At 40.3% G+C, this 24,097-nt stretch overlaps 1 protein-coding gene across 12 annotated transcripts in view; it reads right to left on the bottom strand.

Moving 5' to 3' along the window:
* The window catches only part of fam110b (family with sequence similarity 110 member B), a 161,240-nt gene extending 139,868 nt beyond the window's left edge, over positions 1-21,372 (bottom strand). For 10 of the 12 annotated variants that reach the window (XR_010974975.1, XM_068030879.1, XM_068030880.1 and 7 more), the window contains exon 1: positions 21,236-21,372. The gene's annotated coding sequence lies outside the window, so the exon portion shown is untranslated. Of the gene's footprint in view, positions 1-5,968; positions 6,032-20,785; positions 20,827-21,235 lie in introns of those variants that run through there. The other 2 variants (XM_068030887.1, XM_068030886.1) reach the window with 2 other exon arrangements.
* Between the last annotated feature and the right edge of the window lie 2,725 nt (positions 21,373-24,097).

Raw genomic sequence — 24,097 nt, 5'->3', positions numbered from 1 at the left:
CAGCAGTAAGTCAATGTTTGATATTTCAACCTCTCGACCCAACCCACCAGTGGGAAAGGGGTGGATAAGAATGAGGCCCAAATTCATTTGCTCTTTTGTAGTGCAGATTTTGATTAGTTGAGCACCTGTATAAAACAGGCCTTGGGAGGCCTGCTAACAGCTTTGCTGTTGAATTCTACTACTCAGTACTAAATTGCCATATTTGTGGGATCTGCATTCTGTCTGCGGTCATTGATTTGATAGACTGAATGTACTGGCTGCCACTTTTCCTGCATTACAAGTGACGACACTTCAAAAGAAAAAGTACTTAATTGGCTGTAAAGTGCTTTGAGAAGTCCGGTGGTCGTGAAAGGTGCTATAGAAATGCAAGTCTTTCTTTCAGTCAATCGTTTGTACACCAATACATCAAGCAGCCCATAGCAGTCACATTTTCCAGTGTCAGCGCGTTTCTCACTTTTCCAATAAAAAAATCAATTGGCGTATCCAATCAGGTGACTAGGTTCCCAAAAGTATATAGTGCAATTGATGACATCCATGATGCTTTCAGAGTACCAAACAATCCTGTCGTATATATCAATCAAGAAAGGTTCATTTCAATGAAGGTGCAGGTCGTTTCAGAACAATAGCTGACTGCAAGATACTCCAGCAACAGCCATGATGCTTTCACTTTCTGACAATTGATGATGCCATAACTATTTGAAGGAGCAGGCCAAATAGATGGATGGCTGCTGAGGGATCAGACAAACCACTTCCTTCCCTGGCTATTTGACACTCTGTACCCAAACATCAATACCTCCAAACAAATTGTGGTGGAACATGTTAAAGGGATATGCAACAGCATTTCTGACATCTGCAAAGACCAGGTGGGCTGCTTCGAGAATGTTTCAGATAGCATTTGCGTCTTTTGTGTTCTGACTAACTGTGCCATGAGAGGAGAGGCTCCCTGATAAAGAAAATAACACTTAAGAAATAAGTTGCTCCTGCTACTATTACTTGTCTGGATGGGTGCAGCCCCAACAACACTCAAGAAGCTCGACAAAATCCAGGACAAAGCAGCCCACTTGTTTGGCACCCCATTAACAAACATTCACTCCCTCCACCAACGCACAGTGGCAGCAGTGTGTACAATCTACAAGATGCACTGCAGCAACGCACCAAGGTTCCGTAGACAGCACCTTCCAAACCCGCGATCTCTACCACAGAGAAGGACAAGGGCAGCAGATGCATGGGAACACCATCACCTGCAAGTTTCCCTCCAAGTCGCACACCATCCCGATTTGGAACTATATCGCCGTTCCTTCACTGTCGTTGGGTCAAAATCCTGGAACTCCCTTCCTAACAGCAATGTGGGTGTACCTACCTCACATGGTCTGCAGCGGTTCAAGAAGGCATCTCACCACCACCTTCTCAAGGACAATTAGGGATGGGTACTAAATGCTGGCCTGGCATAAAAAACAAATTTTTTAAAAACCTCCTAGTACCTAGTTACATTAACATCGCTGCCAGACTCTTAAGCACTTCATCCATTGTCTTGACCCAGGATGGTAATTGGGAGATCCAAGAAATAAAGCAATCCCATGAAGAGAGGAGGTCTTCAACACATTATTTTCAATACTGATGTTTTTGCAAAAAACAAATACATTGAATGTTGCATAGCACCATGAGCACTGACCAGAGCAAAACTAACTGGTCTTCATTCACATTATACTGAAGAACATGAAAAGCTTTGTCTTCTACGAATTATGTTATTGTTGGATGCAGTAAAAGAAAACTTATTCCACCCACCAAGTTCTCAGAAATATATCTGACTTTGGATTACTGTGCTGCACATGTAATAGGCTTCACTTCTGTTTTGGAGCTAATTTTAATCTCTTAAGCATTTTAAGAAATCACTAAATTGAAGGAATGCCAAAAGTAATTTCTCAAATCAGACGCCAACCTTTTGTCTTTTGAAAATGTTCTTAATTTGGCACAGATGAAATTCCAATTCTGTACTTCTGTCGGAAAGCTGGTCATTAAGATTTATCCTGTTGCCTCCAAATGATCTTGTTTTTCCACTAGAAATGAATATCTACTCATGCTCACTTCATATCAATGGAAAGAAACCTGCCAAACTCACCCCCACTGCAAAGGCAAAGAATAAAGAATACTTACACAGGAGGAAGCATCAGGAGAGGAAATACACATTAGATGGTACAACTTTAAAAAGGAGTAGCAGAGCAACAAGCCCTGGGGACTCAGATACACAAACTTTTGAACTGGCAAGATAAAAGTTTTTAAAAACTAAAAGCGTATGGGATACTAAATTTCATAAATAGTATAGAGTCCAAAAGCAAATAGATAATGCTAAACATACACAAATCACAGTTTATAATATTGTATCCAATTTCGGGTGCCTTACTTTAGAAAGGACATCAAGGTCATAGAGAGGACACAAAAGAGATTCACTAAGATGATGGCAGAGCTGAGAGGTTTTAGATATGAGGATTAGATAATCTGGGATTTGTTTCATTTGAGCAGCAGGGTTGAGTGAGATCTGATTTTAAGCTGTAGTGTTTCCACCTTAAATATCTCAGAAGACAGCACCGTCCTGCGCAAACATTCTGAAGACTTCCTCTTAATTTAAATCACTTCTCTTTAATAGCGGTGTACAAACAATGATAGATTTTCATTGAAGTAAATTGGAAAAGCTGTTTCAACCTGCTGGTGAGTTCATAAGGAGGAAATAAATTTAAGATATCCAAAAAAACAATGGGGAGAGCTTAGGAGAATTTTTTTCTATGATTAAACATAAAATGTACTACCAGAAACAATGGTGGAAGCAGAATTATGGTAGCTATAAAGAAAGCAGATAAATATTTGAAAAATACAAATTTCAACTGTTATAGGGAGGGAATATGGGAGTCAATAGCTTTGAGACAGATGCAATGGGCTGAACAACCTTGTTCTATGCTATAAAATTTCACTATTCTATGAATTCCTATATTAAAGATAGATTCTAGACCACTGAATAATAGAAAACCAATTGAGATTTGTAAGCAATTTAAGAGAGGTCTGCAGTATTCTAATGTAGACTGAGTAAAACAAGGTGTAAATGGAAAGGGATCCTTAGAATGTACCCCAGAATGTTGCCTTAAGCAATCCCTTGCATGTCCAAAAGGGATGTAGTGGTAAATCTAATTCTAGGTGAGGAAGCAGAACAATTAGGTAGAACACTTGGGGAAGTGAATATAACATAAGTACATTCACACTGAAAATAAAGAAAAAGGGCTATCAAGGTTCAAGGTGCTAATTTCAGTTAAATGAATGGGGAACTAAAATCAGATTAACTGATTGGAAAAAATGTCAGGTCAAAGCAGGCTAGAATTGGCAGATCCCTAATTACAAAGATGGACTAGGACATTCTAACTAGGAATACAAAGGCTGAGGTTCCATGGATATAGAGGGATTTGAGCAAAACGTAAATTTTTCAACAAAAAAAAAATCATAAATGAGAGAAAGTACAGAAGGAAACTATGAAAAAGTATAGAAAGGAGGCCAAAAAGGAAAAAATGATCAAAGCCAACAGACTAGCCGTCAACAAAGAGACATAGCATGTGCTTTTAAAAGCACGCGAGTAAAAGACATAAAGGGCAACCAAATTGGCTTTCTTGTAATTCAGCAGGAAGGAAGAAAAGGATTGCTCACTTCAGCTTCAATTCTTACAAAATATAATAGAACTGTGGTAGTTCCTGAGGATGTGGAAAAGTCACTACTAGAGATATATATTCAGAACTCTATTGGAAAAGACAAAGTAGATACAGGTAACAAGTAACCCAGAATAGTGACGGAGGTTACAGATGAGATAATAGCACTAAATGACTTCTCTCAAATCTTTGGAACCAGAAATTGTTAAGCACTGGGCGGTGGGTGGGGGGAACATTTCACTCCTGTTAGAGATAAGGGAAAGAGATAAAGCAGGGAATTATTGTTGGCCAGTTAGACTTACCTAGATACCATATAAACTTCCTGCATTTATGGATTCGACCAGAGAGTACAGGGCATTTAGAAAAGTAAGGGCTAGTCATGGCATTCAGTATGGATTTCTTAAAGAAAGATCAGACATGACTAATGTAATTTGAGGATGTTTTCATGCATAGACAAAGCAAATGTAGATGTGTTCCTCATGGTGCTTCTCTAACCACCCGCCCAGTCTGGCAGCTATGTCCTTCAGAATTCAGCCATTTCGGCCACTCTTAGCAATGGGCATTGAAGTCCCCCCACCCAGGTTACATTCTGTGCCCTTGCCACCCTCTGCTTCTTCCAAGTGGTGTTCATCAGCTGTGGAAGGACAAAAGGTGGTAATCTGCAGGTTATCCTGTTCATGCAAAGTCCCATAAACTGATGTCCTGAGGCTTTATGGGATCCAGATTCAATGTTGAAGACACGGAGGGCCATGGGCCATTCCCTCCCAACTGAATGCCATTGTGTTGTCACCAGTAGGACAGGGCATACCCAGGAATTGTGATGGTCATACTCACAGAATCATACCTATGTTAGGCCTTTGCCATCTAGTTAGTTTGTGCCAGCTCTCCCAATGTCTCTAGATGTTAGTAAGGAGGACTTTGCAGAGTTAACTCGGCTGGGAGTGCATTTGTTGTATCCAAATTCAATGTCTAGGTCAACGCCGAGGGGCCCATCTGGTTTTCTTCTTATCGGACTTTTTTTTGTAGTGGTTTGATACTACTGAGTGGCTTGCTAGACCATTGCAGAGGGCATTAAGAGTCAACCACTCTGGGGCGGCACAGTGGTTAGCACTGCAGCCTCACAGCTCCAGGGACCCGGGTTCGATTCTGGGTACTGCCTGTGTGGAGTTTGCAAGTTCTCCCTGTGTCTGCGTGGGTTTTCTCCGGGTGCTCCGGTTTCCTCCCACAAGCCAAAAAGACTTGCAGGTTGATAGGTAAATTGGCCATTATAAATTGTCACTAGTATAGGTAGGTGGTAGGGAAATATAGGGACAGGTGGGGATGTTTGGTAGGAATATGGGATTAGTGTAGGATTCGTATAAATGGGTGGTTGATGGTCAGCACAGACTCGGTGGGCCGAAGGGCCTGTTTCAGTGCTGTATCTCTAATCTAATCTAATCTAATCTAATCTAAAATTAGGAGCAGAAGGAGCCATTCAGCCTGCTCTGCCATTCAATAAGATCATGGCTGATCTGTTTGTCTCTCGAATTCCACAGTCCCATCTACCCCCGATAACCTTTGATTCCTTTGCCGAACAAGAATCTATCTACAATAATATAAAAGCAAAATACTGCAGATGCTGGAAATCTGAAATAAAAACAAGAAATGCTGGAAATACTCAGCAGATCTGGCAGCATCTGTGCAGAGAGAAGCAGAGTTAACGTTTCAGGTCAGAGACACTTCTTCAGAACTGACAAATATTAGAAATGTATATTTCTAAGAATCTATCTACCTCTGCCTTAAAATTATTCAATGACCCTGCCTCCACCACCATCTGAGGCAGAGTTTTCCAAAGTCACACAATCCTCTGAGAAAAACATTCTCCTCATCTCTGTCCCAAAAGGGCGACCGCTAATTTTAAAACAGTGCTCCCTAGTTCTGGACTCACCCACAAGAGGAAACATCCTTTCCACATCCACTTTGTCAAGACTGTTCAGGATCTTATAAACTTCAATCAAGTCTCCCCTCACTCTTCTAAACTCCAGTGATAACAAGCCCAATCTGTCCAACCCTTCCTCATAAGGCAACCCACTTATCCAGGCAGCAAATCTAGTAAACCTCCTCTGAACTATCTCCAACACATTTACATTCTTCCTTAAATAAGGAGACCAAAACTGCACACAATATTGGAGATGTGGCCTCACCAGTGCCCTGTATTACTTAAGCATATCATTACTTGTATTTTCAATTCCTCACGTAATAAAGGATAGCATTCCATTAGCCTTCTTTATTACTTACTGTACCTGTACATTGCTGTAGGGCTAGCGTTGCATATAGGTCAGACCAGGTAAGGACCGATTTCCCTCCCTAAAAAACATTAGCGAACCATTTGGATCTTTACACCAATCCGATAGCTTCACGGTCACTATTACTGATGCGAGCTTTTTATTCCAATACACAAACTGCCATGGTGGGATCTGAACTCACATCTATTGATTATTAACCCAGCCCTCTGGATTACTAACATAACCACTATGCTATCGCAGAGTAATGAAGAAATACAATTTTAACCCTCAGTTCACCATCTGTAGTTTTCCTTAAAGGAAATAAAATTCAGCAGGCCACATTGATCTGTTGCTCTCCCTCCTACATGAAGCTTGATGTAGCCAGGAGCAGACAGAACTAGCCCAACCAAGCTGAGAACGAGTTAGTATGACAGGCTACCCTGAAGCTGGAATATGCAACCTTCTGGCTATAATGTAAGCATATCACTGCCCTGTTTACTGGAACTGGTGCAGTCATGATCTAAAATAATATTTATAGTTTGTGTCTAATGCTTGTACTTGGCTGTATTGTGGAGTCTTAGAAGTATTTGGGCATGGCCACACATGCTTATGAAAGCTAATAAAAATGTTTAACTTAATTGGTCGCTAAAAGTGCCCATTCTTACTCATGCAAAATAATATTGTTACAAGAGAGCATGGGTACTGGTAATTGAGATTCTCCAATAATATTTTAGCAGCAGGCTACACTGCATCATGAAAAAGGATAATCAAAATAGGAAATGAAATTATATGCAAAAAATAAACCTAAAAAATGCATGCTTTCTAGAGTATACAGTAGTTCATTGAAATTAAATCATGGGTATGACTTTCACACATGCTGTAAAACGTTGATTGATTTTATATATAAAGTTTGAGATTGAGAATCCTGGATGCAAAAATTCCCAAGTACTGATTGTTTCCAGAACAGCAAAAACAACAACCATACACTGCAATGACACTGCAGTCTGGAGAACGAAGATAGTTTTAGTTAGGAGCTCAAACAATAATGCTCGGAAAGGCATATTGACAGTGCAATCTTCAGTCTGGTGACACTATACAGTACAGACTTGTTAACAGGACAAAAAAAAGAAAAAACTGCAAATACTGAAAATCTGAAATAAAAATTAAAAGTGCTGGAAATATCACCTATAGAGAGGCAGGACAGAACTGAAGTGCATTTTTTGCTTTTATTTCAAAGACTATTTGGAACTTCATAATCATCAAATGCTTTTAAAAATGGTAAAACCTGTATGCCTTTTATATCAGGACATCCCAAAAAGTGTCACAATTAATCAATTACTTTTGAGATATAGCAACTCTCGTTATGCAGGTAATTAGAACATCTGATTTGTACTCAGCAAGATCCCATAAACAGCACAAGATAAACAAAACAATGAATCTGGTTTGGTGTTGGTTGAAGGATAAATGTCATCTAAGGGATGAATTGTGCCATGTGAATCACGCCTTTCAAAATCACCACAACAGGAGGATGGAGCTTTGATTTAATGTCTCATCTGACAGAAAGCATCTACGACTATGCAGAAACTCCCTTAGTATTGGAAAGGGATAGCAGTCCGGATTACATGCTCAAGGCCTGAAATGGAGTTTGAACCGACAACCATCAAATACTATCAGTGAGCCAAGCTGACACTTAGAAGTCAATTACGTTTAAAAGTATTCCATTTATTTGGGAATATACAGTAAAACACATCTTATGAAAGTTGAGAAAAATACAATTGCCCCGATCGATACAAGTTTACCACATTTAAAAGGAGCACTTTTTTTTTTAAACGAATGATGGATAGAAAAATCTCAGGTCCATCCAGTCTGCCCCACGCAACAATGCCTTAGGCATCACAATATACACACCACCCCACCTAAAAGTCAAATGATCCCCTGGGATAAGTGAAAAACCAGGTCAATTAGGGGGGGAAAAAAAACTAGTAATAAGAACCAGTTCCTAACATCTAACCTATTTCGGGCTTTAAAGAACTTGTAGTGAGACACCTAGTGCTCCCCAATCCATTTATTTTCATCAAACTGTCTACACAAACACAATTAACTCCCTCCATCATCTTATAAACCTCAAGCAAATGAGTAGGGGAGTTATCCCTGGTGTCCTGGCCAATATTTATCCTTCAAACAACATCACTAACAGAATATCTGGTCATTATCACACTGCTGCTTTTGGGACCTTGCTGTGTGCAAATTGGCTGTTTCCTAAGTTAGTGACTACACTTCACTGGGGCAACCCGAGTTTGTGAATGATGCTGTGTAAATTCACGACTTTCTCCAAGTGTTATGACTCAGCTCTTCTATCTTGGTGACAAAGGCGCTTTAAACAGGGCATTAATTTTGTGGCCCACCTCTGCATTCCTTCTAAAGTCACAATGTCATCCAGCATGTGGGAGACCAAAATTGGACACAGTATTCTATCAAAGTCTTTTCATCTGGAGGCTTCTGACACTGAAATCTCTTAACAACAATTTGGAAGCAAATCTTAAACTTCACAAGCCTCATTCTTGGGTTACAGTTATACTGTAGTGAACAACCCAAGCCTGGTACTTGCCAATTACAATGAACAGTCGGCAGGCTAGAATTATATTAGAGTGACCTTAGTCTAACCCACAGTGAAGTACAGTGACAACAAAGTTCTGTGTTTGCATGATTTGGCTCATGAGTTGCAATGGCTGAGAAAGGCCTCAAATTTGCCTGACAAAGGATATGGAACATAGCAATAGAGAAAAGATACAAATCAAAGTTAGTTTAAAAAAAAAAGTCTGCACTCTAAATTTGATATGGATGTTTATGTCAAACAAAGTGACTGCAGAGGAAGAGAGTGTTTAGAGCTCTGGCCAGATAACAAAGTTGCTCATTATTTGAAAATTCAAAAAGAAACCTTAGCACTACTGTTCTGTATAACTTATTGAAATTAGGCTGACAATTTTTTAAACTTACAGCAAAAGCATAGACTCTTGATTACATAATCTGATTTATAAAGTATCCTGTGGAGGATCATCAATTTTTACTGTGAAACTCCTCCAGTTATCATAAATACTTAGTGTGTTTAAACTGTTTTTTTTTTTAAAACCACATCTACAATGATTTAAAATTATTTTTCAGTCAGATTCTTTTTCATTTATAATAGTTAAATCAATGATCAGTGGAGCTCCCCACCAAAAAAAAAAGGTTTGGTAAAATCCTCATACATTTATCATTGGTGGAATGATGTATGCGCTTTAGCAACTTTTATCATCTCATATGATCATAAAAAAATTCTTCCCCCAGAGTTTCAGAAAACACATACTTCATAGTCAACCCCATGATTCAGGGAATTAGAAATAAAAAATATCAGGCAGCCATAGTCCTTTCCTCTAGCTTTTATTCTCTTTTAACACATTTTCACAGAGCAAAGATGTTCTGTTTTTTTTTTAAATGTCCTTCAGATCTGCATGCCTTTAGACATATAAATATTAAGAAGTCCAGCCACTTTCTGCCCTCATCTCAATCAGTTTTACTTCTGGTAACATTAATGATAACTTACAAATATTACAATGTTCTTCTTCTGTTCAGTTTAGCTTGTTAAACTAAAAACTAGGGCGGCACAGCGGCGCAGTGGTTAGCACTGCAGCCTCACAGCTCCAGGGACCCGGGTTCGATTCCGGGTACTGCCTGTGTGGAGTTTGCAAGTTCTCCCTGTGTCTGCGTGGGTTTTCTCCGGGTGCTCCGGTTTCCTCCCACAAGCCAAAAGACTTGCTGGTTGATAGGTAAATTGGCCATTATAAATTGTCACTAGTATAGGTAGGTAGTAGGGAAATATAGGGACAGGTGGGGATGTTTGGTAGGAATGTGGGATTAGTGTAGGATTAGTATAGATGGGTGGTTGATGGTCGGCGCAGACTCGGTGGGCCGAAGGGCCTGTTTCAGTGCTGTATCTCTAATCTAATCTAATCTAATCACACTTTAAAATCATCGTGCAATTTCATATTAAACTGGCCAAGCCACGGCGCGAGAAAGAGAACGCCCCCACCTCCTCCTCCTCCAAAAATTGGCTTGAACAATAGCAGCTAACACAACTTGCATTTATTTAGCACCTTTCACCTAGCAAAATGCCCCAATGTGCTTCACAGGAGTGTTATCAGATAAAGTTTGACATCAAGCCACATAATCAGACATTAGGACAAGTGACCAAAAGCTTAATCGAAGAGGTAGGTTTAAGAAGCATTTAAAAGGAGGGAAGAATCTGAAAAGCAGGGAGGTTTCGGGAGGGAACTCCAGTGCTTAGGGCCTAGGCAGCTGAATGTACATAACACCCACATAACACGTGTAAATTGCACCAACTCTATTCCAGGCTATAACCCAAGCTAAAATTAATTTTAAAAGACATTAAATAAATTAGAAAGTCCTTCTCAACCTCCATCACCCTGTCGAGCTGTACAGTACCAGACTGTAACTGGTATAAGGTTCCAACATTGATAACTATACCAGTCTCTTCCAACGCCTCTCCTCTACTGTCCAACTCTGTGGAACAGTTCTTGATTGGGTCACTCTTACCTACCCTATCAAAGTCGGAGTATCTCAAACAGTAGCTTCTCTTCCCACCCTGCACCATCACCAGCAGAGTACACCTAGGATCCATGCTTTGTCTTCTTCTCATCTACACACTGTCCCTTGATGACATTATTTGCATACTCAGCATCAGCTACAGTAACACATCTAGGGGTGGGCAATAAATGCTGGCCTAGCCAGTGACGCCTACATCACACAAACAAATAAAAAAGACTGATAACTCTGATCCGGATCCCCCAAAGTATACAATAAGATGGTCGTAAAATGTAAACAGAAAAGGAAATATGACAGAATATCACTGATCTTACTGGATTGTGACATTGTTTAATTTCTGAACATGCAATGTAAAAACTATGCACCTTCTCAGTCATTATAATCTATCTCACTTCAAATCTTCAATGATATTTTAGCACTCACCAGGATTTTCCAAGGGGTTAAGTTTGCTGTTTAAATCTGAAGATCTCGCAAAGCCAGTTTAAAAAAACAGAAGCTTTCAGTAAATATGCTTAAAAAAAGCAGAAACTCTGATTCTAGCTTCATATCAAGAGTGCCATGCAGAAAATCCTTACTCAGATATCTTCACAAAATTACTCCCAATGATATTGCAGATAGCCTATACCCAGGTAATAATCAACTGGAAAATGATACTATTGTTCTGCACCATCTTACCACACAAGAGCACTGGGGCAGATTTTCCACATAGCTATGCCAACTCCTCCATGTAATTCCAGTAGATTGGGTGGAAAACTTGGGCAGGCAGCTATATTCCCAGTTCATCACAGGCTGCCATTTCGGAGATTCTCTACTGGAAGTAACATTGGTACTCAAAAAGTCTGTCCAAACGTGAGTGACCATACTGAAATAACATGAAAACAATAAGAATACATTGTACAACATATTTCCCATCATTTGCACCATAGTAATGCTAGGAATATAAGGTTTGGACAGACTTCTTGATTATCCAATGTTATTTCCAGTAGAGAATCTCCAAAATGGCATACACCTCTGCTGTGGCATGCAACAGATTTGAAATTTAATTTCATCCCAACTGTGCAACTGATCATTTAAGAAGGATCTGAGTCAGACTAAGAATTAAATTCGCTTTGGCTAGCCCAGAAATAAATAGTGGAATACACTACTGCAGGATGATATTGAACTGCATTCAGACATGCAGCAATGTGCATATTTAAACTTTGTGTTGGTGAGCCATTGGTGTTGAGGTTAAACCACAGAAATGTTTTTTGCATGTTTGTCCGATAGTTGTAAAAAAGGCCTGCTTATCGTTAAAGCTAAAAAAGGGCATGGATATCAAGGAAGCAGCGATGTCTGTTATTCAGAAAGCCAAGGTACTATTTCAGAAGTTAGTGTGCTCAATAAAACTCTTACTGTAATTATAATAAAAATATGCTTGCAATGTACAAGGTATAGTCAGACATGCACATAAGATAGCTTGGAAAATCCTTTAATTTGGGTTGTGATAGAAAAAAATCCAGCCTACACATTTTTACATTGTAATCATTTCTCTTTGGAAACCAAACATTTTATTCTGTTTCTTACTCAAAATTAATAACTTTCTCTTTTGCCAAAATTTGACTATATTTTGTTCATAAACTTAATAAAAATGTATAGAAGGCTTGTATTTATCTTTCACAAGCTCAGGAAGTCCCAAAGCGCTTTGCAATAAATTAGATAATTGAAGTGCAATAACTGTTGTAATGTAGGAAACACAGCCACTAATTTGTGCACAGCAAGCTCCGATAAGCAGCAATGAAATAAATGACCAGATATCTGTTTCAGTGATGATGGTTGAGGGATAAACATTTTATTTATTAATTTTTTTTTTATTTATTTAGAGATACAGCACTGAAACAGGCCCTTCGGCCCACCGAGTCTGTGCCGACCATCAACCACCCATTTATACTAACCCTACACTAATCCCATATTCCTACCACATCCCCACCTGTCCCGATATTCTCCTACCAACTACCTACACTAGGGGCAATTTATAATGGCCAATTTACCCATCAACCTGCAAGTCTTCTGGTGCTGGGCGGAAACCAGAGTACCCGGCGAAAACCCACGCAGACACAGGGAGAACTTGCAAACTCCACACAGGCAGTACCCAGAATTGAACCCAGGTCGCTGGAGCTGTGAGGCTGCGGTGCTAACCACTGCGCCACATTGCACCAGGGACAACTACCCCTTCTTCTACGTCCATCTAAGGGGGCAGTTGGGGCCTTGGTTTAATGTCAGAGGTGCTTCTTTTGGATGGGACATAGGTTATACCATAGATAACAGTGAAAATATCCATAATAATACTTTAATTAAAGGCACTCTTACCCCAATGGAGTACCAGGTTCTGCAGGAGCTAAATGGAGCTTTGAAAGGATGGCCACTCCTAAAGTGCTGCATATAAATAAATCATTGTGGCATTCTGGAATAATAGCAACTGTGGAATAGATAATCTCAAGAGAACAAATCCAATGTCAAATCTTTAAATTTTAAACTCGCAGATCTGACTGTTTATGTTAAATCTTAGTATAAATCACAGGCTGCCAACAACCTCATCTGCACAAGAAAACCAAAATAACTGAAACATTTGGTTTATGGGAAGACGAGTTGAAAGATAAATATCACACAAGTACAGATGTATATGAATGCTCTGCTAGCCAATCCAAATTCTCATTCCCTAAAGAGTACAGAAGAGTTGACCACGTTGGCTTTTCTTCATGCAAACTTGCTTCATGAGTTACACATGCATGTGTAACTTGAAGGTGAAATGAGAACTCAAATTCAATTCTTAGTGGGAATGATCCAAGTGCCTCAAAAATTAATGGATGCTACAGCTGATTCCAGTCATAGACTCTGAAGTCTATCAGAAGGCTCAGACTGAGATATGCCAGGCCCTTGAAATCTGAGATCAAATTTTTAATATCATGCATATAAACTAGTAAACATATTGCCAATGTCACAAGTTGTATTAGGGGCATTCTATATGAAAAACATACCACAGCTTTCTTCCCTGTTACAACCTGTGGAATATAGATTGGACAGGACTGAAATAAACTACAGAATCCATTAACACAAAACTCTTCCTGTCTCATATATAACTGAGAAGAGGCACATACAAGAGAAGCCCAGATTTCCACAATGATCTTTGTAGGAAGGTCACAGGGCACCTAAATGTTTCTTTGGGGGGGTGGGAGAAAGACAAGACTCAGCAGCTCCTAGTCATATCCCAGACTTTTCAGCTAGAGTTTATGACCGGTTTGGTGGAATGAACTTGCTCCAGATAAATCCCAGTCTACCAAATACATAAATCACAGAACCTCTCCATGACTGTGAAAACTAAAGTTATGGTGAGTTCCTGTGTCTTACAGCAGGGTCAGTGGCAGAAGTCCAAGGCGGGCGCATCACTGTACTTACACCAAGCTGTATTGCGCCCAGGTTTTCTGAAAGCTATTTAACTAAAAGCACAAAAATCACAATCTCATTGGGTGCATAAGATGGTTTACTAGATTAGTTTTCAGATTAATGGCTCCTTGTAAACCTGAAGATTTATATTCATTGATTTATTAGTAACTAAAAGGCAAGGTTAGGAACTTAAGTGAATTATGAAAATGTACTTATTGGTCTACAGCAATCTATATGTTCACCCAATACACCCAGAACTCTGCACTCCACCAATTCCTTGTGCACTCCTGATTTGTTTTGCCCCACAACTGGCAACCATGCCTTCAGCCTTCTGGGTTGTAAGCTCTTGAATTCCCTCCCTAAGGATCCCCATTCTCTCTTTTCCAGCAAAATGTTCCTTAAAATCAACCTCTTCGACTCAGTATCTTTTTTCCTCTCTAAAAACGCTTCTGTAAAGTGGCATGGGACATTATAGGTGCCATATGAATGCAAGTTGTAGGAAATAGCAACTTTCACCTGCAGAGGAACAGAAGACTATTTCTAAGTGTGCCCATTGCTATCAAACAAGTGTCTAGACGACGTTACAATTCAACATGGTTATGATGAAAACATACTAATCCAAAATACTTTCCAACTGTTTGCTAAATAAGCATTTGCACAAATTCACCAGTTCTGTCCATAATTTTCCGAAGTATTTCAAGTAAACCAAGTTAAACAAGTAAATTGCAGATACAATATTTGGCTAGCAACCTACACTTCAGGAACTGAAAATGAAGCACCAACATAAAAGGCAACATTCTAATGGTTATGGTACTGCGCTAGCAATCTAAAGGTTAAGAGGACAAGAGGCCACCATGGCAAGTTGAGAGACTGAATTCCATAAACCTGATGTCTAGGATCAAAGGGCTGGGGAAGTCCATAGAAGTTGCTGGATTATTGATACTTCAGAGAAGGAAGCTTTCCAATTCAACCTGGAATATTTGGTTTATATTGACTCTGCCCCGCACTGGTTGAATCTTAAAGCCTGAAGTGAGCTAGACTAAGCAGCTAGGGCATCAATTTTCCCATATCCCACAAAGAAATAATTTGTATTTATATAGCACCTTTAACGTAGAAAATGGCCTGATGTACTTTACAGAAGGGATGATTAAAAAAATAAATGGATCATTGTACTTTCACATCCTTTCCACAATAATAAAAAAAGGTAAATGTCTGAACATTACAATTTACTCCTGGCCTTCTTGCAGGTGATTGAGATATTAATATATCAAAAGTGGCAGCAGAGCACTTCCACATAATTATAAACAAGGGAGAAAAATGATCGTGCTCATGTGATTTACGATGTTGCATACTTTAACATTTATTTGCTGTGGTAGATCTGCAGCTAAAATACACTCCAGCAATAAATCAGAAGACTCTTATAGGTGCAATGCTCAGTACCAGACAGCAGCCAAAGTACACAAGCAGAACCAAAACTCTCACTTACGGTTATTGCCAATTCCTTTTCTTTCCACAGCTGGATCATATTTCTGATTCTATACAGGATTAGGAAGTCTAAGCAGGTGAAAATAAATCTACCAGCTCATAATGCAGCAGACATTTATTTATCAATAGTTCAGAGATGACAGTACCATTTTTCTGCTGTTCTCTGAAATGGCTTCCCTCCTTCCAAAAACATTTCAGACAACCACGCACTCCATCCAGTAGTTATGCAAACTTAATTGAGACTGTCTGACAAAAAGTAACCAAAGGACAATAAATTTGGTTGATCATAGTGATCTCACCTTACCGGTTGCATTACATGATGCAATATAGATCAAGTATTCTGTTGCTATTCAATCCCCATCTCCAGAGCTGCCTGCTGAAACTTACATATTTATTATTCAAATCCTCAGTCACAGTTACAAAAAAAGTGGCATTTTACATTGTGGATTCATTTTGTCGGCAATATTTTGTATTGGGACATTATTACATTTTAGTGGAAAAGATTAGCAAACTTCTGATTCCACACCTCAAAGTAGAATTCAAATCACTGTTCACTGTTATAGCTTTTAAATATAATGGCATAAACCTGTGCTGACATGAAAACTAAAAGACAAAAAAAAGAGGCTTTTCTACATTAATGCAATTTATCTAACGATGAGTTTCAGCAAAATAATTGCATTCATCCAAAGGGTATTACAGCAATGAGGCATTTTTCAGTTAACTTACCAAAGTAATTGTGCCGCCAGATTTGTGCACTGCCAACTGCCGACCCAAAAAGATTTTAAAAATGAGATTTAGGTTCCTCCACCCACCCCCCCCCGACCCTTAAACCGAAGTATGGTTACATAAATGGTTGCATATGTGTTGTTTTTCATGTGTTCGAGATGTGGGCAACTTTGGCATGTCATTTATTTCCCATTACTAGCTGCCCTGAGAACGTCATGGTGGGCCTTCTCCTCACAATGTTGTGGCTGTTATGGTGATGGTGTTCCAATGATGGTGTTGGGTGAGGAATTTCATATTGACCCAGCAACAATGAAAGAACAGCAATATACATATCCAAGTTAGGATAGTGTATGATTTGGAGATGATGGTGTTTCCACAACATTGCTACTCTTGCCCTTCTCAATCGTAAAGGTTACAGGGGAGGAAGGTCCTATTGAAGTAAATTTGGTGTGTAGCTGCAGTGCATCCTACAGTACATAAATATTGCAGTTACTATGTCAGTGATGTCAATGCTGTCTTAATTCTTGCAGATAGTAGAGATTTTATGGGGTCAGCAGGTGAACCACTCAACAGCAGTCACAGCCTGTGCCCTGCTCTTGTAACCACAGTGTTGATATGGCTGTTCTGTCCAGCTTCTGCTCAATGGTAACCCCCAAAATATTGGTGGTGACACTCAGTGATAATGAGGCCATTGAAGGTCAAAGGGAGAGAGCTGGACTTTCCCTTGTTCCAATATTCCACTTATGTAATGCGAACATTATTTGCCACTCGTCAGTCAAAGTCTGGAGGTTATCCAAGTCCTGCTTTGAGTGGGCATAGGCTACTTAGTTATCTGAAAAGTTGTGAATGAAGCTAAATAATCTGGAATCATCGGCGAACAGTCCCATTCCTGACTTTACGAGGGAGGGAAAGTCATTGATGAAGCAATTGAAAATGGTTCCATAAAAACCACTTGCAGTGATACCCTTGGACTGCAGTGACTGGTCTCATAGAAACAGGTGTGGACCAATCAGCCCCTTAAGCCTGTTCAATTAGATCATGGCTGATCTGTACTTTAACACCTCTACCTGCCTTGGTTCTGTGTCCTTTATTACCCTGGTCTAACAAAAATCTAACACTCAGCTTTGACATTTTTAATTAATTAGCCCAGAATTTCAGGTTCCCACTCCCCTTTGTGTGAAGAGGTGCCTCCTGACATCACCCCTGAATGACCCAGCTCTAATTTAAAGCTTATTCCTCCTTGTTCTGGACTCCCTCACCAGAGGAAATTGTTCATCTCAATTTACCCTGCCAAATCCTTTAATCATCTTGAACACCTTTGTTAGATTATCTCTTAATCTTCTATACTCAAGGAAATGCAAGCCTTATCTATGCAACCTGTACTCAGAATTTAACCCTTTTAGCTCTAGTATAACTGGTGAATCTGCACTGCATCTCTTCCTCAGCCAATATATCCTTCCAGGGCACCGTGCCCAGGACTGAATGCAGTACTATAAATTGAGTCTAACCAAAACTTTACAAAATATAACTTCTACCCCAAGTATTCCAGCCTGTTTGAGATAAAAGCCAATATTCCATTAGCATTTAAATTATGTTTTGTACTTACCCACTAGCTTTTACTGATTCTATACTTGGACCACTAAAACTCTCTGCTCATCCACAGTTCCTTGCTTCTCACTTTTTAGAATATGCTCTGATTTACCTTTCTTAGATAGAAAGTGGATGACTTCACATCTTCCCACATTGAACTCCATCTGCCCATTATGCCCAATCTTTTAATATATCAATATCATTTTGCAACTTACTGCTCCTATCTACACTATTGTACCACCTAACTTAGCGTCATCAGCAAATTTGGCAATATGGCTCTCATCTAAGTAACATTTAAGCACAGTGAAAAGCAGATCCTTGGGCGACACTAGCAGTCACTACTTGCCCAATGGAGTACACATCTACTGCCTATCTCCTACTTTCTAACCAATTCCCTATCCATGTCAATAGGTTGCCTCCAATTCCAACCATTTCCTGTGCATCAGGTATGATTCTAGCCACTGGAGGATTTTGCCTTTGATCCGCCCCCCTCCCCCACCCGTCACCTCAGTTTTGCGAGGGCTTCTCGGTGCCATGCTCAGGCAAATGTGGATTTGATGTCAAGGGCAGCTACTCTCACCTTTCCTCTGGCATTCAGCTCTTGCATCCAAGTCTGAATCAAGGCTGTGATGAGATCTAGAGCTGAATGGTTGTGGCAGGAACCAAATTGAGGTTGCTCGTATTGCTTGATGCCATTACTGACGACTCCTTACATTACTTTACTTATGCCTGGAGGAGGCCAACAGGATGGCGATTGGCTGGTTTAGATTTATCCTATTTTTTGCGCATAGGACATACCTGATCAATCTTCCACGTTGTTCAGTAGATGTCAGTGTCATACTTAGCTGTACTGGAAGAGCTTGGTATGGGAGTAGCAAGCTCTGTTGTGCAGGTATTCAGAACTACAACTGGGATGTTGTTAGGGCCTGTGGTCCTTGCTGCATCCCGTACATTCAGTTACTTCATATATACATTGTAAATGTATACAAATGCTAAGGATCTTATATTTAACAGGACAGCAATAGAAAAAGGTATTCAAGTATTCCTAGTTGGTGAAAGAGTGAAAAATTGTCTAACACTAAAACATCTCATTCCAAACCTTAACTGCAGCAGTGCACAGGAAATCCTTAGGTAGTTGATAAATTACAGTTAATGTTAATTGGGTGCATTATCATTTAGGGAGACCATATGTCCCCATTTTCCAGGGACAGTCCTCAGATCAGGAACTCTGTTCCCGGGCCAGCAGCGTCCCCAGAAAAGTTCACAAAGCTCATGCTGAATATCCAAACTTTTAAATTCTCACATTGAAACATGTCTCATGCATAAGCGAGGGGCTGCACAGTTACCTTGGATAAAAGCATCTGCTAAACATCTAAATAAATTTGAGGGAAATATTCAGAACATTTCTATCATTGTTACTATTAGCTATAACATAGATGGCACAGCGCTATTGCATAGCTACAACACTGACTTAATGATGTATCACATAGAACACGCACAAGATTCAAGATTCGGTGTAAAGTGAAAATGGCATTAAAAAAACATAATGCTGCTTTAACAGCTAGCTTCAAAACAATTTTCAATATTTACAACCAATCAAAAATGAAACATCTGTATTATGTTCAATATGACAGTCAGTATTTTTCATTTCGAAAGGAGGCAAGGACATCTATAAAAGAACTTGAAGGTACCATTAAGATAAAACTGTTTGTGCAGCATGTGCTAGCTCAAGTTCTGTTACTGATGTTTGTTTTGCAAAGTTGAACCAACACAGACTAGGACTTATAAGCAGTGGGTACGAAAAACTGATATTCCTGAAGTGTTACTGTATTATTTATGAACTGTGTCCAAATGCACTTCAATAGTGCGATGTCACATCTGTGGAAATTATATGCAGATTTGTTTTGCATTTGTCGTGTACATCTGCAACAGTTAAAATATAGGCTGCTAAAAAATTTTCCCATGCTACACTGGGCAATCTACATTTACCATCCTGGTTACTTTGCTGTGCTCCCACCCTGTGTGTTACCAGATTCAGTTTAGAAAATATGGTCACCCTACTAAAATTTTCAGTCAAACTTTATTACTACAGAAAAACAGATAGTGACCAAGTCTTTATCAAAGTCAGAGATAGTTTATCAAAGAATAAAGCTTTTGATGGTTCTGTTGCAATGCAAGAGCCGTACACCAACTGAAGATAACCTATCCATAAATTCTAGTATCCCTTCTCGCTGCAGGCTACTTGAAGCATTCAACATCCTGTAAGTTGGTCCAAGATGTTGCACATTTTCATCCCTTCCAGCCCAACTCAGACCAGAGTTCCAACATTAGTCATGGGGGCCTCTAACAGAGGTTAATGTGTGGAGACTCCTCTACTCCCTCCCGCACTGTTGGATGACTTCCGCTTTGTAAAATTAAAGTATCATGAACTAAACTACTCCACTTTAAGATGCTCCATCAGGGTAAATTTAGTTTTTCTACTACTCTTTAAATATGACCTTTCGTCCACACCCCCTCCCAGTTCATATCATGGTCTGGGGCCCCGAGCAATTGCCCTGGTTCCTTCCATAATGATGGTACTATCAAACCTTGTACTTTATCCAGGCCGATTTTAAATGTCTCCTGGGTTAACAAATTTTCCACAATGCATGCTTTATGGCTCCTCTATGCTCAGGGATCGTCAAAAACGATTCAAGGTTCTGAAGATCAAGGATTCTCGACACCAAAATCCATCCTGCCTCAATCGTATCGACAAGCCTCCCACTATTTCAGAAGGGATTGCCTGTGATTTTGTGAGAGATGTAATATAAGCATTTAAAAATACTGCCCCCTTCAAGAAAAAGATGAAACCTTGCGTTACTTTAGCCAAAAGAATAATATTCCTGCCCAGCCACAGCCAACTCCAAAGTTCAGACAGATTCAAATGTTCAGGGTTGGTTTTATTCATTTGAATTTCTCCAGACTTACTGCTAGATAACCCCCGCCCAGCCCTTCAGCCCTCCTAAAACCTACCTTTACTAAGCGATTTACTTCTGCCCCAGGGCAAATGCGCTATAAATCCAGTGTCCCGATGAACAATACGTAACGGCTGCTCGGGTTTTCAAGAGCTTGCAGTGGCACCTAGAGTTAAACATTTTCATAAACAAATACCGGTCGAATGCCGGGTAGACATGATTCAGAACTTCCTCTTTTTCTTACTCCATTCATGATCTTCCCACTTCATTCAAAAAAAACACAAAAAGAACGACAGGAAACACGAAGCAAGACCAAGGGGTTCTCCGGTCTCAATGAACTTGAAAAATGACAGAAGCTTCTCAACGTTTAAGAGGCGTCTCTGCCTATCTTTCCCTCCACACACAATTCCAGTGGACGAGGAAGCGGAGCCACTACCAGTGGAACGGCAAATGCAGCCAGACCCGCGTTTGCAATGACTGCCTGTTTGTTAACAACAACCTCACTTACCAATATAAAAATGAATGCTGCGACCTAACTCCTGGTCGGGTGCAAGGCCGGATCAGATTGAGCTGGAGACAATGTAACCCGACATTGTAACCGAGCACAGCAGCGACACTGAGACAGAGAGAAGCTGCTCCACACTCATCCAGACTCCAGCAGCACAGTCACTTCCAACAACCTACACAGGGGTCAAACCTGCCAAAACAACTATAACTCAGCTCAATATTTTAACTCAGATTGTTCACTTCTAAAGTATTCCGTTTACAAATCAAGACAAATACCCAGTAACATCATTCTTCCAAAAATTATATGAGAACTTTAGCATGGCGAATATGCTGGTCCATTCACACCCCTTATTTGATGGTTCAGTCGCCCAAATCAGGCAGAGCGCTCTCTCCTTTGCGAAGGGAAATTTGGAGGCGTATTGCAGTGGGTGATCATTTACTGAAAAGACCAAGATTCATAAGGCAGTGGGTGTTAAAACAACACAATTCTGTATTCCTGTAGTTAGTTAAAATACTCAAAAAGCAACGATCATTTTTACTCAGTTCTGTGCACATTTTATTTTACATTTTATGCAGGTAAATATATGTATTACGACAAAAATTAAGGTAATTTTCATCCCGTGTATAATCGTCCAAATATTCTACTATAACGACAGACGTTATATTTTTTTTTATCAAGTTAATGTTGATGGGTAGGGGCGAGAATGTTTAAGTAATTTATACGCTGCTTATTCCAAATCAGGCAAATTAATGACGCCTAATTTATTTGCTGACTATTACTTCCCGGCAGTCAATTAAACTGCATTAAATATAACAAAAAATATGTGCAATTACCAGTATATTTTTAAAACTGCTTCCACAATATCCTGGTGTGCTGAGATCGTGTCTGGCTGTGAGAACAAGAACAAATTGCAGATCTGAAACATTAACTCTGCTTCTCTCTCTACAGATGCTGCCAGACCTGCTGAGTATTTCCGGCACGTTCTGTTTTTATTGCATTTATATAGCACCTTTTGACATAGTTAAAAAGTCCAAAGGCTTTTCACAGTGGTGTAACCAAAGAATAGGGGTTTTATGCAGCGTCTAAAATAAAATGTGGACAGGTTTGGGGGGGAATTCCAGAGCTTAAGGCATAAAGGGCTGAAGACACAGACCTACTGGTGGGATGAAGGAGTGGGGGATGCAGAAAAGGCTGGAGTTGGAAGAACAGAAAGTTCCTGGAGGGTTGTAAAGTTGTTGGACATTACAGAGATGGGGAGGGACAAGACCATGGAGGGATTTGAAGGATGAGAATGTTAAAATTGAGGCAATGGTGGATCAGGGAGCTAATGTAAGTCAACAAGCACAGGGGTAATGGCTCAACAGGATTTGGTGCGAGTTAAGATGCACACAGCAGGGGCCGGGATTTTACCATAGACGGACAGTTGGTGGCAAACCCGCTTCTGCCTCGCCTGGGGATCTGACCCCTTTTTTTGGGTCGCTGGGCTTCAACTGGTGTGAGGTGGGATTTCCACCCGCTTGAGGTAGGAAGTCCCGCCTAATAGAGCTGCTGGCCAATCAGCAGGCCGGCAGCTGTTAGTCCCTGCAGCACCACCGAGAGCAGTGGCCACTGCTGGGACTACAGCCTAGCTTCAAAAAGATGTTGGGGACCCCGGAACACAGGTAAGTTTTGGTTGCCTCGCCGGTGGTAATCAGTCGGGCCCCAGTGAGGCAACGGTGGTCAGCTGGGGGGAAGGAGGGCGATTTGGCTGTTCAGGGTGGTTGGGGTAGCGGGGGCAGCCCTCCATCAGGCACAGGATCATGAGGGGCCCCCCAGGGACGTTCGAGAGCCACCTGCTTTTGTCAGGCAGCTTCTCTTGGGTCTAGGACGCCCACTTGCCACACGTAAAATCTGCTTGGAGGCGGGGAAAGGCCCCTAAGTGGCCATTAAGTGGCGGAGGAGGCGGAAGCAGGTTGGACAGGACTCCCAGAGCCTCCCGTTCCATTTTACGCCAGCGCCCGTCACCATCCCGCTCTTTGGGGTGGCTTATAATTCAGCCCAGAATTTCAAATGAACTCAAATTTATGGAGGAAGGCTAACCAGGAGAGCCTTGGTATAGTTAAATCTGGAGGTTGCAAAAGCATGGTTGAGGATTACATAGGTTATCATATGCTTTGCTAAATGCATAACAAAGTAAAACCAATTGTATCTAGAATAGAAATATAGAGTAAAAGATCAAACCTCCACACTTTATGTTTTGAGGTTATACAAAAGACACAAGCATTACAGATTGTTAAACTTAACTAAAGTGATATAAACAAGGCTGAAGAAAAGTATTACTGAAATAAAAGACATTCTAGAAAAGTGAGAAAGGAAGGAGCCATAACCAAAGGTTCAGCTCGCTAACTGCCGTACCAGTGCAGTGAAGAAAGGAGGTATTTTCTATTAGATTCCAAGAGAGTGCTCCACAACTTCCCATCTATTAACCTATGAGTCAAATGAGAACCATGTAAACTGGATACAAATGTAGTTTAAAAACTTCGGGGATGTAATGATATTGGAACATATGGAGGAGGAAATTGGACCTCGCTTCAGCTATTTTTCTGTTGTGAAATGGGTCCACAACCTACCAATTTTTGTCTACCAAACTCGAGCATGAACACAGCAGCAACAAGGATCACCATGTTGTAACTGATGCTCAAGAGGATCATGCAAAATTGATCCTCTTCCATCGCTGGCGTGCTTCACCCATCAATGACAACTACACTGGGACCAGGTGAAGTTTGGTTGGGGGAGGCACTGGAAGATTGGCATTTAGTGTGGCAGACAATGGAGTGCAATTTCAACATGGATGCAGGTGGGGGACTTTTTTTCGTGTTCTTC

Source organism: Heterodontus francisci, chromosome 5 (assembly GCF_036365525.1).
Source record: "Heterodontus francisci isolate sHetFra1 chromosome 5, sHetFra1.hap1, whole genome shotgun sequence".
Taxonomy (NCBI): domain Eukaryota; kingdom Metazoa; phylum Chordata; class Chondrichthyes; order Heterodontiformes; family Heterodontidae; genus Heterodontus; species Heterodontus francisci.
The sequence above is the reverse complement of the archived record's forward strand: the minus strand, read 5'-3'. Positions and strand labels throughout refer to the sequence as shown.